The 14,806-nt window shown below is 41.5% G+C and overlaps 1 protein-coding gene across 6 annotated transcripts in view; it reads left to right on the plus strand.

Annotated features, from left to right (window-relative positions):
• Nucleotides 1-973: 973 nt before the first annotated feature.
• CTNNB1 (catenin beta 1) overlaps nucleotides 974-14,806 on the plus strand; it is a 41,093-nt gene continuing 27,260 nt past the window's right edge. For 3 of the 6 annotated variants that reach the window (XM_032264298.1, XM_032264300.1, XM_032264301.1), the window contains exon 1: nucleotides 974-1,220. The gene's annotated coding sequence lies outside the window, so the exon portion shown is untranslated. Of the gene's footprint in view, nucleotides 1,221-1,678; nucleotides 1,957-14,806 lie in introns of those variants that run through there. The other 3 variants (XM_032264302.1, XM_032264303.1, XM_032264299.1) reach the window with 3 other exon arrangements.

Raw genomic sequence — 14,806 nt, forward strand, 5'->3', positions numbered from 1 at the left:
AATTAATTACAAAACGTTTTTGAAAGTCAGTTAAAAAAATTACAGGCTGCCTAATCGATCGCTTTTTCTATAAACATACTTCGATTTCTCAAGTAATACCGTAAAAATCTTCTTCTCCAAAGAAAAATCCCCACAAATAAATCTACTGATACCTGGTGACAAGTGGAACCAGATAAAAATGGAATCTATGAGAATTAACCTAATTGACAGTGCTCTGGAGCGAATCCGTTTCCACTAGCTATTTGTTCACAGTGGGTACTCGGGAGGACTTGTTGAACTGCGGGCTTGGCGCCCGCTCTCCGGGGAGTTCACAGCCCTCGCGAGTGGGATCCAGGGCGGCTTGGCCCGGCGGTTCAGGTGGAAACTCAAGCCGAGCCGCCTGCTGAGCGGTGGGACCACCATCCGGACAGCGGGGCGCCTCCGGGCGCCTGGACTGGGCCGCCAGCCAGGGCCGGCAGGGAGCGCGCGGCAGACCGCAAGGTCGCGAGGCCCCGTCACCCGCGCCGGGCCGCGAGTCCGCAGACGGGCGCCCAGGAGCGCCCCGAGCCGGGCGGGCGCTGGCCCCGAACTTCCGCCCTCCCGGGACCCGTCCCGCCCGCCCCGCGCAGCCCCCGAGGGCCGGGGCCGAGGAGCCACCTTCCGCAGGCCGCGGGGAAGGCTCTCCGGCTCGGGAAACGCGCGGGGCGGGGGCGTCGGGCTTGGGACGGGGGAGGAGACGGGGCCCCCTTCCCGCACCCAGGCCTGCAGGGGCCCGGCCGCCCCGACGCAGACCCCGGCGCCCTCCGGGGCGGCCCTCAGGTCCCGCGCGCCGGGCAGCCGCCAGCCCGCGCCCCGGGGGGCGTCCGTGGGGAGCGTCCGCGGCGCGCGCGGCCCCCGCCCCGACCCGGGGCGCCCTCACGGCGGCGCACGGCTGGCGGCGCGGGACTACTTTCCCCCGCCCTCTCGCGCCCCGCCCCGTGTCCTCGCGCGGCGGAACGCTCCGCGCGGCGCCGGCGGCGGCAGGATACAGCGGCTTCCGCGCGACTTATAAGAGCTCCTTGTGCGGCGCCATTTTAAGTCTCTCGGTCTGTGGCAGCCGCGGTAGCCCGGCCCCGGGAGCGGAGAGCGAGGGGAGGCGGAGACGGAGGACGGTCCGAGGAGCAGCCTCAGTCCCCGCCGAGCCGCCACCGCAGGTCGAGGACGGTCGGACCCCCGCGGCGGGAGGAGCCTGTTCCCCTGAGGTGCTTGGGCGCTCCTTTCCTTATCCTTCCGGGGCTGCTCCCGCTTCCTCTCGGAGCCAAACTTCGTCGCTGGCGCGCGCTCCGGGCGGCGAGCTGGGAGCCGGGCCCGGCGCAGCCCGGAGGCCTGGGGTGGGGAGCGGGGGACTCAGGTGGGGGACGGCGGGTGCGGGCCGCGCCCCGGGCGCGGAGGGCGGCGGCCGGGCCCGGGTTCCGGTCGCGCTGCCCCTCGGGGGCCCCGGGGGCATCGCTTGCCGGGGGTGGTGCTGCGGGGTCGCGGCCAGGAGCCCGGATGGCCGGCGGGGTGGGGGTGGGGGTGGGGGGGTCTGTGGTTTCTGCCCGGGGCTCCGGCCTTGGCCGAGTTTGGGGGAGGGACCCTGTGCCTCGGGATGCGCCGGGACCGGGGTGGGGGGCGGGGTGGGGACGGGGGGCTCCGCCTTCTCAGCTCCTGCGGCGAGTTGGGGTTCGGGGGCTCAGGCCGGAGCGCCACGCTAAGTTCCATCTGTCCTGGGGATCCGCCGACTGGACTTTTGTTAAGATTTCAGAAGAATAGAAGTGTTCAGGCCGGGGCCTTTTTTTTTTTTTTTTTTTTGGTAATGCCCTGCCTATGGGAGTTTGAATCGAAGCAACTTTAAACCTTAGAGTTACTAAACTCTGAGTGCGGTCGGTGCGATGCGTCAGTAGGGTGTTGCACGTAAGAAATCCATGTCTTGCACCTATGTTTTAGCGTACCTTGCAGGTGAGTGAAAGCAGTGGATAAAGTAGGAGAGTCTTCTGGATTTATGGTAGTGGGCATGAGACCGTGGTGAAACGAGGGGGTGGAGGAAGGCGAAGGTGATGGCTGTTTGTTAACCACGTTAACTGCAGGATTCAGCCTCTGACTCAGACTGCTTCGAGTATTTTGTTCTTAGAAATAATTTAAATTTACTCAAATAGTTTGATGGCAGCTAAACTTGATTTTTAGAGCACGTTTTCTTTTCAGCGGAGTGAATTTTTCCTTCTCTGCAAAACGGCCAAATGCAATTCAAGCGGTTGAAACTTGTCTCAGTGTTTTGTCTGGAGAGAGGACTTTGAACCGAGACTTTCCGAAGTTAAGTCCCTATAGCCCGCTTCTGAATCTGCCAAGCTGGAAAGCTTTGGCACTGGGTGTAGTTGTTCCCTTCGTTCTGTTCCCGTGTGGAGGGACATTGTCTCATACTTTGTATCTTCCAGACATCTGTGGTCTCCCCCCTCCCCGGCCCCCCACCCCTCGAGTTTGTGAGTGGTGAATGAAGAAAGACTAGGGCTGCTGGTATGCAGAGGTCGGCAAAAGGAAATCGAGGAGTGGTTTTAGTGAAATGAGAGCTTTGTATCGTGAATAATGGTGGTTTAGGCTAGACATCAACTTGAAGAGACGGCAGCGTTTCCTTTGATAATGTCTAGGCTAATGTTTTTCAGATCGCCAAGTTGTAAAGTAGTCTGTCTGGAATTTAGGAAGCCATTTCAGTGTTTGTCACTTGGTGAGCGAACATTCAATACCTTCAGATGTCTTCGTGTTGATTTGTATCATCCTAAGAAATATTAAACATAGCCTCAAGTGTTATTTATATTATACTGCTGGTTTACTATCTGCTTAAGTTATTGACATAAATTTCTACTTTGGAGTCTTTTCGTTTGAACTAAGGCTGCTGCGACATTTATTTTACTTTTATATTTATATCTTTGAAAAATCTCTGATTAAAAAAGTACTCTTAAGGGTTTGAGGATGTCCTTTCACACCAGACAAAATTTGGTTAATTTGCGCCCAATATTCATTAATTTGACCTAACCTTTGTTCTGAAGGCCATGTACAAGGACAAGGCCCTGAGATTACTGCAACAATAACTTGAAAAACTTTCAGAAGTCTATTCTGTAGGATTAAAGGAATGCTGAAACTATTCAAGTCTGAAGTCCTGGGGGTGGGGAAAAGTAAAAACCTGTGCTAGAGAGCTTAGTATATCATGTAACTTTAGAGTCCTGAGGAGTCGTGAGTCTCCCACAGACCAGAGCAATCATTTAAAAGTTTTCAGGAAAAACCAACTTTAAAAAAAAAAAAGGTGGCTAATAAAAATTGAAGCATTTAACAGTGTTCAGGTTTCAGAGTATCGAGGGGTTTTTAAAACTGTTACTGGATTATTTCCTTTACCAAGATGATGATATAGAAAAGTGTATTGCCAATATTAAAATTTATCAGACTGAGCTTCTTACTGTTCCTGTTGATGATTGGATAAAAATTGGCATAAATGAGGGTCTCTGTGCTTGTTTTCATAACATCACCACCAAGATAGAAAATGAGGAGGCAAGTTTAAGAGTATTTTGAAATGTGTTAGCAAAAAACTATCGTAGATACCTTTTTTTGTTATAGGGTGTGGTGGAGAGAGGTGCATGCTAAGTATTGAAACTAGGGATGTGGAGAATTAAAAGTTTCAAAATCATTATTTTGTAATAAGTAGCAGTGAAATTAAAACTCCTGTAATAGACTATATACTCAGTTAAATGAAACTTCAGTGTTATTTAAATGAAATAATACATCTGTCCTATTACAAGATTACTTTCTCTTTGGTAGTTTCCTAGCTGCTGATAACCAATAATTGTAGATGAGTAGGTGGTAAATTTTAAGTTTGTACTTTGAGCTTAGTCGGAAGCATGCTTGACTGCCAACCCAGGGCACAAAGGATGAAGGCTTTTAGAGCTGGACAAACGTCTAACAAAAGGTATTTACAACTCTTTTGTAATGTGGCATGTTGATTTGTGACATTGTTTTTGGAAATATTGTGTTAACTTAGTTGTTTTCTTGGAGTCCTCTTTTTATTGGAACTGTGGTATCTACTGTTGAAACTGCTTGACTGAGAACATTCTTATATTGTAAAAGTAAATAGTAAACATAGACCAGGAGTGCTACTGATTGTCCATCGTATTTAGCCATTGCCTCCTACACCCTCATTGAGAAGATACTGATTTGCAGATTCAGTTATTCTTCTTTAACAGACTATGTAATGTTGCAGTTGTGATTGTGATAGGTAAGTGGGCCAATCGGTTAAAATAAATACATACTTCTCAGGTTTCACGAAAGGAAAATAAATGATTGTGTTGATTGGAAAGAGTAGGTGTTAACTCCTATAGTTTTTCATCACTTAAACTCAGGAGAAAGTTATTTATTTCATCTGTTTACTTAAGAATGCTGCTTTTGTGTTTCATGCAAGGCTGAGCTTGACTCAGTTTGAAACCTAGGCTCATCTGTTGAGGCCTGAACCCTGCTGTCCTTGAGGTATGCATGTAATTGCTTCCTCCCTAAGGAAAAAGCAGCTCTTGAAAGATAAAGTCAATCACGTTAGGAACTCATTTTTAGGGTTTAACCACTTTTTTTTTTTTTTTTTTTAACTTATGGTCATCTCTTTTGTTAAGAGACATTCCCCACTCTCAAAGTTTCCCTCCAGCCTGAAGCAGCAGAGTAAGTAGTGTTGGAGCAGGTTCATTCCATGCTTGGGTCATGTTGAGTGCCCTCCAGTGGATATAGTATAATGCTTGTGATTTTTTTTTTTTTTTTTTTTTTTTTTAATTCCAGACAAGTTTATGTGGAATTTATTTGCGAATATCTCTGATGAGGGAGAATCGACTAAGAAACCTTTGATTTCTAAAATAATTCCTTCATATCATTACTGCTAATTAAAAGACAGGCTTGAGAAAATGTCATCTCAGCCAATATTTGCAGTAGAAAAGTAGGGAGTTTTTTTAAGGTCGCTTTGAATAGGCAGTTCTGCTTAAATATATCATGATAATAAACCAGAATCTCAATGTAGTACTTTAGGAGGTAAAGGATCATAATGTTTAGCTATATTGATGGATTAGAGCAACTGAAATTCTCATAAAAAATTAAGATGTGAATTGTCAATTTGTCTAAAATCAGTCACAGAGTAAAAGATGAGTAAGTGCTCAACTTGATAATATTAGGAAATAGAAATAAAGGTCATTGAGCCAGTGTGTGTGACCTTAGTGACCATCGGGTTGGTCTCATTTGTACTTAGTGGTGGGCTATGATGAATTGTGTTTTGCCCTTTCAATTTTTCCATAAAAGCTCTCTTCAGGTTCCTGTTTTAAAGTTCATGGTTTTTCTATTAATAATATTATTTTCTATAAATACTTGTTTCACATCAGAATCTTAATTACCAACCGGAATGAAGCCTGTTCTCAATTAGCTTTTGGAAGTCAAATGGTCAGCTTATGGAAATTTTTCAGGGTTTAGATTTTTAGAGATTTGTTTTTCAGAATATGTTTCTGGAATGACATTTAAATGTTAGTGTAGGGAGGGAAAATGACAGCTATCAGTGATTGCTTTACTTTGCCTTTGTAATTCAGTGTAATTTTGTGGAAACATTGGTATATGGCTTTTCATTGGTATATTACATTTCAAGAAATGTATTATTGCTATGTTTAGTTTTTTTTTTTTTTTTAAACAGGCAAGAACGCCTCAAGTGCTTTATATGAATGATTGTTTCTGGATGGATTAAATATTCCTCCATCAAGGACCATACTTGTAAATTAGTGATTTCCAAGTTGGCGCTTAGTATTTGCAGCGTGTATAAGCTTCTGTTCTGATTTTTCAAGAGTTTTTTTAAAAATGAGAGTAGGTTTAAAAGTTCTTTGGAAAATCATGTACATTCAGCTTATTGAAAAAAAATTGTTACTGGGGATTTAATTTGTCTCTTGAAATGGGCTACTTGCCTTCATTAATGTAGGACACTACAATTTGTTGTTCAAGATATGTTACCAAGAATAAGATTGCTTTCACAAGCCTTACAGGATTGGTCTTTATAGTGGGAATGGCTACTCAAATGTCTCCAGGGCCACTTAGGTATTGGCTAAATGGGACCATGTAGACTACTACAAATTGGAGTGCAAATGTCCCGTTTAAACAGCCAGTCATAAGCAGCACCAGTCATTGTGGGGGAATATAGTTTATGTTGCCAGATCATCTGATTTTTTTTTTTTTTTTCCCCCTAAGAGGAGTAGGAAATCCAGATGAATGTACATCTCGATTTGCAAGTGTCGGTGAACAAAATTCATATTTTAAGATGCTATATTCAGCACAAATTAAATACACTTACTGGCTGAATACTGCAGTAGTCCTATTTGAAGTATGGTGTTTTCATAATGATTCTGTGAAATGACTGGCTCTGTGAATGTACATAGTTTAGCAGATAACATTAAGCTATTAGGTTTGTATTTAGGCACTTGGAAAATAGCTTGTGTCGATTACAGATTAGGAACTTAAGAGCAAGATTCATATTACTAACTTATTTGTGAAGACTGGAAAACTCACATTTTTAAAGTTAGGAATTAAGATGGCCTGATTCAAGGAAAAGGGGGAGAAGTAATTTATTACTTGACCATCTTAAATAGAGTTTTTTAAGTGTATTTTTAAGAGGTCTCAAAACTTAATCTGTGAAGGCACTTGAAATGCTGGGCAAATTAAATTCTGTATATACAACTCATGTCAGACTCAGATATTACTGGTCTTTAAATCATGTCCCTTTTACCAGAAGTTTGCATTTCTAAGCTAAACTGTTACTTAAAAACAGTTTAGGTAATTAAAAATTAATTGATATGTTTTACTTAAATTAATGGTGTATGGCTTTTTGGCCAATATAAGTTTATGCAGGCAGTTAAATAGATTTTGGTTAAATCTTTTGCTGCTAACAAGGAATTTCCAGAATTTGAAAAGCGGGGTGGCCGAGTGTGGTGGCTCATGCATGTAATTCCAACACTTTGGGAGGCCAAGGCTGGCGGATCACCTGAGGTCAGGAGTTGGAGACCACCCTGGCAGACATGATAAAACTCTGTCTCTACTAAAAATATGAAAATTAGCCAGGTGTGGTGGCAGACGTCTGTGATCCCATCTCTGGAGGCTGAAGCAGGAAAATCTATCCAACCAGGAGGTGGAGGTTGCGGTGAGCTGAGATTGTGCCACTGCACTCCAGCGGGGCAACAGAGGGACACTGTCTCAAAAAAGAAAAGTGGGGTGTTTAGTCTTCAAACTCCATGTTTAAATGGACTAAAAATGCAAATCATAGGCCAGCATTGGTTTAAAAAGCATCATCTGAAAATAGTACTGTATGGTCTGCAGTCATTTTTATTACAGTATGATAGTGTTAAATACAATCAGCTCAGTGAACCTTTCATGAAATGTTAATCCTAGAGGTGCCCTGGCCTATCTCACAATCTCCATGTCACTCTTCATGGAACCACTGTAAAGTTTCTTTTGTAATATCCTAGAAGTTTCCTACCTCTGATAGCTTTTGAATTTGTTTTTCAGGCTTTTTTCCTCCCCTCTTGATGAGGTTTTGAGGAGTGTGAACAGCTGAATAATGCTCGGGTGAAACCGCTTCATTGTACTTCCATTTTCTCTGCTATTTATTTCTATCTTTTAATTTTTTCACTAATATCTCCACGGTTTTACTCTGATTTAGTAATTCACATGTTACTGGACTAATATTTTCTTTTTAACTGACTAATATTTTCTTTTTATGTTAAACCATTTAAAACTTCAGGAATATGTTTAACCTACTTTAGTACGTTAATTCATCTTTCAAGTTAATTCATCTATATGGCATATAAACCTTATGATTAATAAATTTAAATGCTGGTAGCTGAGTTGCAAGCCATAGATGTACAAAAAAGCTGAAGGGTTAGGTTTAGTTTGATAAGCTTCTCTTACAGGGTTTTGTAATCGTGGAAATATATATATGTGGATATATATAGCATACCTTATTGGACATCCGTATAAAAATGTAAGAAGTTAAATTTACTGCAGATTTTCTTGGGAGTGCAATTTGAAGATGACCTTAAGTGGTGATAGTAATTTGCTATACTGAGGAATAGTTGTTGCAAACTGCTCCCAATTTTGTGTTACTATGGAGTAAACCGAACAGCTGTAACAGGGATTAGGAACTGCTCACTTTTTTTTTTTTTTTTTTTTAGTATAATTAAGTGGTTTTGGGGTAAGGGTGTAGGGACTGAGTGTCTTTGAAGTTTTGCATGTACTGGATGAATGCCACCTGCATAAGGGAGGAAGAAGGGATTCTTGGAAATATTTTTCAACCCGGGTAACTATGGAGGCTTCCAAATGGAGTTCCATTCCCCCCTGTAGGAAAGTGATGAGGCAGACCCTTAAATTTCTTTCTGAGCCACTGAAAGAATGTCCTCAAACTTTGCTTATACTTTATAGTTCATTTAGGTACAAAAGTACAAACTAAATGTTACTCAGGAAACATAGTGCTCTTTAATTACATTATAAATTTAGTATATCAGTTTTCTGGCATTTTGCTGAATTTTGTGAAGTTTGAAGCCCACCTGCTTTGTTAGTTTGTGTCTCATGTTGTCCTCTGCTGGTCACTGTTTTCCTGCTTTAATTGTGCTGTCATTTTTCCTGGGTTCTGATTGAGAGTGCCAGCCATTCTATTCCCCATGTAATAAGAAATAAGAGGCTAGAAAGTTTAGAGATGAGATGCCTCTGAATGCCAGAAGATCAGGGGTCACCCTTGAGACAGAGTAATAATAGTTAAAATGGTATTGCTGATAAGTGGATGCTGGGAAATATTAAAATTTGATTTTTTAGAAGAATATTTATTTCTCATGCTTGAAGAATGCCCTGACTGTATGCTAAAGGGCCTTAGGTTTTTCCTGATCACCATTATACCCCAGATTCCATTACATTTGTCTGAAATGTCTAAGACTGAACAGCCGTTTCATACCTTCCCTTTTCTCCTCAGCTTCCCCTCTCTCCCCCATCAGGAGCTAAGTAGGAACTCCTTCACCTTGTTAGCATCAAGTTTCATCAAGGGTCTGTCTTTACATGAAGGAAGAGGTAGTACTGCATTCTGGTCAGGGGCCAATTCTGAGGCTGCCTTTTTCAAGGACATTGTTACTTTAGTTACACTTGCTCTTCTTTGTTAACTCATCCGCCAGACTCTAATCCTGTTGCTTTTTTTGTTCCCCTTCTCCCACCTTTCATCATCTGAAATCCATTCATTGTAACGTCTAGAACTCCCTCATCAGAAAATCCTTTCTATTCTCAATCTGTTGTGTGAATGTTCCTTTCTTTCTTACTCCAACTGTAACCTAGCCTTCTCCCTGAGAATGCTACTTCTCTTGCAGCTCTCTCGAGTGGTGAATTTTTCCCTGCTTGCACACCTTGTAATACTGAACTAAGGTGTGTACACTAAATGTCTGCTTTTGTTCCTCATTGTCAACTTCTTGACCTTTCTTCTTCAAAACTTAAAGCCTTGACTTTCATGTGATCAAATTATACCACCCACTGCCCATCTTTATTTCAAGCACTTACAAACGTTCCTGGGTCATTCACATTTTTCCTTGATCACTTTATTAGCTCTTGGCTCATTGTCACTTCTCTTTTATTTCTGTCATAATTCTTGGGGACATCAGTATCCATGTAGAGCAGTACTAGTCAAGACTTGGTCTGGTAACTGTTTGTAACCTGTATGAATTAAGATAAGGAAAAGTTTATGCCAGAATATAAGTCACCTGTGTCACTAAGTTTACATTTAGTTCAGCTTACTTTTTTTTGTAGCAAGATTTTGATGAAGCGGTATGCTGATTTACAATCTGGTACAAACTTTGATGTAGAAGATGCTTCCAATATCCTGGTCTCTTAGTTCGTTAATTTCCTATCCTCCAGTGATCTTGTTTTCTACCCTAACTACACGTTCCTATTGTCATATCCTGGAATACTTAGTCTTTTATCAGTAAGTGTGCGCCCTTCCCCCAGTCTCATTTCAGACACCCCACTTTCTAATTCCCTTAGTGAACGTATCAGCTCCAGCAACCCATCAGTCCCATTGGGACCTACAGTTTATCCACGCTTTTCCCTGTTCCTCATCCTCACTTCTACACAGCTGAAGTTTCATATTGAATTATAATCACTTTCTTATATACATGTTCAACAATCTTGTCCCTCCCTGGCTTCATGCCCAGTGATCCCTAGTATCTATGACCATGTCCTTTATCCTCTCCCCTGTCACTGTGGATGAACTGTAGCCTTCCAAGATAGGGCCACCCAGTTCATTTGTACACCAGATCCCATCCCCTCTTGCTCTCAAGAATGTTACTGTAGCATCTCTCTTCACTTGTATCAATGGTTTTTCCTATTCTTCTGACTCTTTTTATGAACAAACATGCCGTTATCCCAGTATAAAAAAAATTTTTCTCCCTGTCTCTCCTTTCTCACCACCTCAGTCTCTGCTTCTCTTTCCAGCAAAATACCTTGAAAAGTTGCTTTATGCACTCCCTTTTTCTTTTGAACCCGTACCAGTGACCACCGTGTTATAAATTTGTAGTTGTCATCTCACTTGATCTATTAGTAGTATTTGGCACCATTGCTACAGTTGCTTGAAATGCCTTTTCATTGGTTTCCAGGCCACCATGTTTGTTAGGAGGTTTTCTTCTTTATTGTCAGCTCCTTCTTTTTTTCTTTTTTTCTGTTATCTCTCTGACCTCTGTTGGAGTGGCCGAAGGTTTAGTTTCTGAATCTCTCCTTTTTTGTTGTGCTTATTTACCCCAGTATCATAGCTTCATAAAGATGGTATTTACATCTATTTGCTAATGACTTCCAAATTGACATCCTTAACCTGATATCCAGCTATTTTTTGGTCAGCATTTTGGATGTCTTAAGAAGCTTCTCAAACTGAATATAGATCTAAAACTGACCTCCCAGTTTTCCCCAAAGCTGCATCTTAGTCTTTTCTGAAATGCAGTTCTGTCTTTCCAGTTACCTAGCTTAAAACCTTGGAGTTGTTAACTGATCTTTCATACCCCATATCTAAATTCTCTCTGCAAACCTTGTCTGTTCTCCCTTTGAAATATAGTCATGTGTCATTTTATGATGGGGATACATTCTGAGAAATGCGTCGTTAGGAGATAATGGTTGTGCGAGCATCGTGGAATATATACATAGACAAACCTAGGTGGTTTAGCCCACTAAACATCTAGGCTATGTGGTATGGCCGATTACTGTAATGAATACTGTAGGTAATTGTAACATAAAGATAAGGAGTTTTATCTAAACATATTGAAACATAGAAAAAGTACAGTAAACATACGGGTTCGAAAATAAAAAATGGTACACCTGTATAAGGTATTTATGATGACTGGAGCTTGCAGGACTAGGTGTTGCTCTGGGTGAGTCAGCGAATGACTAGAGTCATTGTGAAAGACGTGGGACATTACTGTACACTAGCGTAGACTTTATAAACATTGTACACTTAGGCTGCACTACATTTTTTTTATAGGTTTTAAGAGACTTTTTTCAATAATTAGTTTTAGCTTACTGTCACTTTTTTACTTTATGAATTTTACTTTTTAAAATTTTTTGACACTTGTAATAACACTTAGCTGTTATTACACATGTAAGCTGTTATAACACTCAGCTGTTATTGCATGTACAGCTCTACAAAAAAATTTCCTTTATATCTCTATTCTATAAACTTTTTTCTATTTTTAAAATTATTTTTTAACCTTTACCTTTTTTGCTAAAAACTATGAACACATCAGCCTAGGCCTACAGAGGGTCAGGATCATCAGTATCACTGTATTTCACCTCCACATCTTGTCCTTCTGGAATGTTCTCAGAGGCAGTAATAGAAATGGAGCTGCCGCCTCCTAGGAGAAAAGTGCCTTCTGAAATACCTCTTGAAGGATCTACCTGTGGCTGTTTTAATAGTTAACTTTTTTTTTTTTTTTTTTTTTTTAATTTAAAGAAGTAGTGGAAGGAGTGCACTCTAAAATAATACCTGTAATGCAATCATTGTCACTATCAAGTAGAGACAGGGTCTCACTCTGTTGCCAGGGCTGGTCTTGAATTCCTGGCCTCAAGTAATCCTCCCACCTTGGCCTTGCAAAGTGCAAGGATTACAGGCATGAGCCACTATGTCTGGCCCGCCGTACTTTTATACAGCTGAAGCGTACAGTAGGTTTGTTTACACCAGCATCACCACAAACACCGTGAGTAGGGCATTGTGCTGCCATGTTACGATGGCTACATCATCACTAGGTGATAGGAATATTTCAGCTCCGTTATAATCTTTTGGGACCACTGTTGTATGTGCAGTTCATCATCAACTGAAGTGTCCTTATGTGGTGCATGTCTGCATATCCAAAAATCTTATTTCTCACTGAAGCCATGCCATGCCATCTTTTGTTTGTGTTATTTTTCAGCTTTTTAGATTTCGGGGTGTGCATGTGCAGGTTTGTTACAAGGGTATATTGTATGATACTAAAGTTTGAGGTACAGTTGAACCAGTCACCCAGGTAGTGAGCATAGTACCCAATAGATAACTTGTCTACCCTTCCTCCTCCTCCCCTCCCTGCTCTTGTCCGTGTCTGTTGTATCTTTATGTCCGTGTGTACCCAGTGTTTAGCTCACACTTACAAGTGAGAACATGCGGCATTTGATTTTCTGTTCCTTTGTTGATTTGCTTACAGTAAATAGTCTCCATCTGCATCCACATTGCTACATAGGACCTGATTTTGTTCTTTTTTATGGGCTGCATCATATTCCATGGTGTATATATACCACATTTTCTTTATCCAGCCTGTCGTGGATGGGCATTTGGGTTGATTTTATCTTTGCTATTATGAATGGCTTTTGTCTGTATTATTGGAAAGGCCTTCTAACTGGTCTCCCTGCTTACACCTTTTTCCCCCTTAAATGTGCTTTCAACATGTAACCAGAATGACCCTTTTTATAATAATAAATCATGTAACTTTTTTGTTCAGAAACTTCCAGGGGCTTAGCATCTCATTCAGTAAAAGCTCAAGCTCCTGTATATTCAGACCACATCCTTCATCACCTGTTAATTTTCTCCTCTCCCTCTTTGGCCTTTTTGTTTTTCCTCAGACTGATCCAGCATTCATGGCTGATGTCAGATATTTTGTCCATTGAAATCTTCCTTGTTCGCTCAGTTGGACTTGGTCATATTATTTTCATTTGTTTGATGTATCTAATCACAATCTAAAAATTTGTCTACTTGCTTATTTTCCCCCCTTTGAGGGCTCTTGCTCTGTTTTTGTATCCCTGGTAGCTGGACAGTATCTGGAACTTAAAAATGCTCGATAAAGTTTTGTTGAATGAATATTCTAGAATCACCCAACCTTTTTTTTTCTTCTCCTTTTCACAGACTGAAAGATACCATCTGTATATGGTTCTACTTTTCACTCTCATCCCAGTTTGTGATGTATTATTCCAATATGTTATTGTTAATATAATTCCAATGAACATGCTCTTGCTGAGTTCACCACTGGACCTACATGTTGGCCAACCAAATGCAGACTTTATAATTTTAGTCTTGATGGACCCCCGCATTTGGCACTTTTCTTACTTTTAGCACAGAACTGTCGAGTAGTCCACACTTTGTGAGACAGTGGAAGTGTTCTGTATCTGTGCTGTTTAGTTGGTAGCAACCAGCTACATGCGCCTATTAAAACTTGAAATGTCGCTGTGTGATTAGTGGCTATTGTATTGATGAGAGTGCACTTTTAGAAACTGCTGTTTTTTCTTACATGGCGCTAGATTTATTATCACAGTCTAATTGTGCAAGCCAGATAGGTAGGACTCATCTTTATTCCTCTTAACTAATTTAATTTTCTCAGCTACTATATCCAGTTCATCCCGTCAAAAGAGCCTATTGTTTCTACCTTCCAAACATTTCTTTAGCTACTTCTTCTCCCTAGTGCCACCGCCATCTATCAGTTGGACTATTGCTGTAGCAGCCTTACTGGTTTCCCTTGTATCTTGTTTTCTTCTATTTTTTTAAATTATAGCATGAGCTTTTAAAAATGCGAATGATATTATGTTATTCACCTCCTTAAAACCTTTCATGACTTTAGTGTCACGTAGAATAGAAAACACTTTTCTTACCAAAGGCTAGAGAGCTCTACATGTTCTGGCTATTTTTAACATCTCACTGCACTCACCCTTTTCCTCTATAATCAGACTACTCTGATCTCAAGGGTTAGTTCTTGAAAGACGATCATGTTCTTTCATGACTTTGGGTTTTTGCACCTTATTTTCTATTTCTGGAATGTTCCTTCTCTGTTCCTTACCTGCTGGTCCTTTTGCATCCTTCTTTAGGTCTCAGCTTACGTGTTACCTTCAAGAAACCTTTGACCACTCTAAGTGGGACTTCCTTCCACTTCTACTGTGTTCCCCTCCCTTCTCCCACTTGTTACTTAGTTTGTACTGTTTTGTAGTTGTTTATTTGGTTGTCTGTCTCCCTCTCCAGAATGCAGGGACCATTTCTGCATTCTGCACTACTGCACATCCAGAATCTATTACAGATCCTGGCAGGTAGCTGATGCATAAATATTTGTTGAATGAAAAACTATACATTGTATTATACTATTGGTATTGCTGAAACTATTGTGTAAATAAAGGAGTTGTGGGAAAATTTGATTAACATCATAATCTGACAAATTGAGAAAACAACATATACTAGTGGAGTACTCATGCACAGTTCGAGGTTATGACTCATTTATTGGTGTGTCTCTGGACTCACAAT

Source organism: Sapajus apella, unplaced genomic scaffold, assembly GCF_009761245.1.
Source record: "Sapajus apella isolate SASKATOON/1434 unplaced genomic scaffold, GSC_monkey_1.0 scaffold143, whole genome shotgun sequence".
NCBI classification, from domain to species: domain Eukaryota; kingdom Metazoa; phylum Chordata; class Mammalia; order Primates; family Cebidae; genus Sapajus; species Sapajus apella.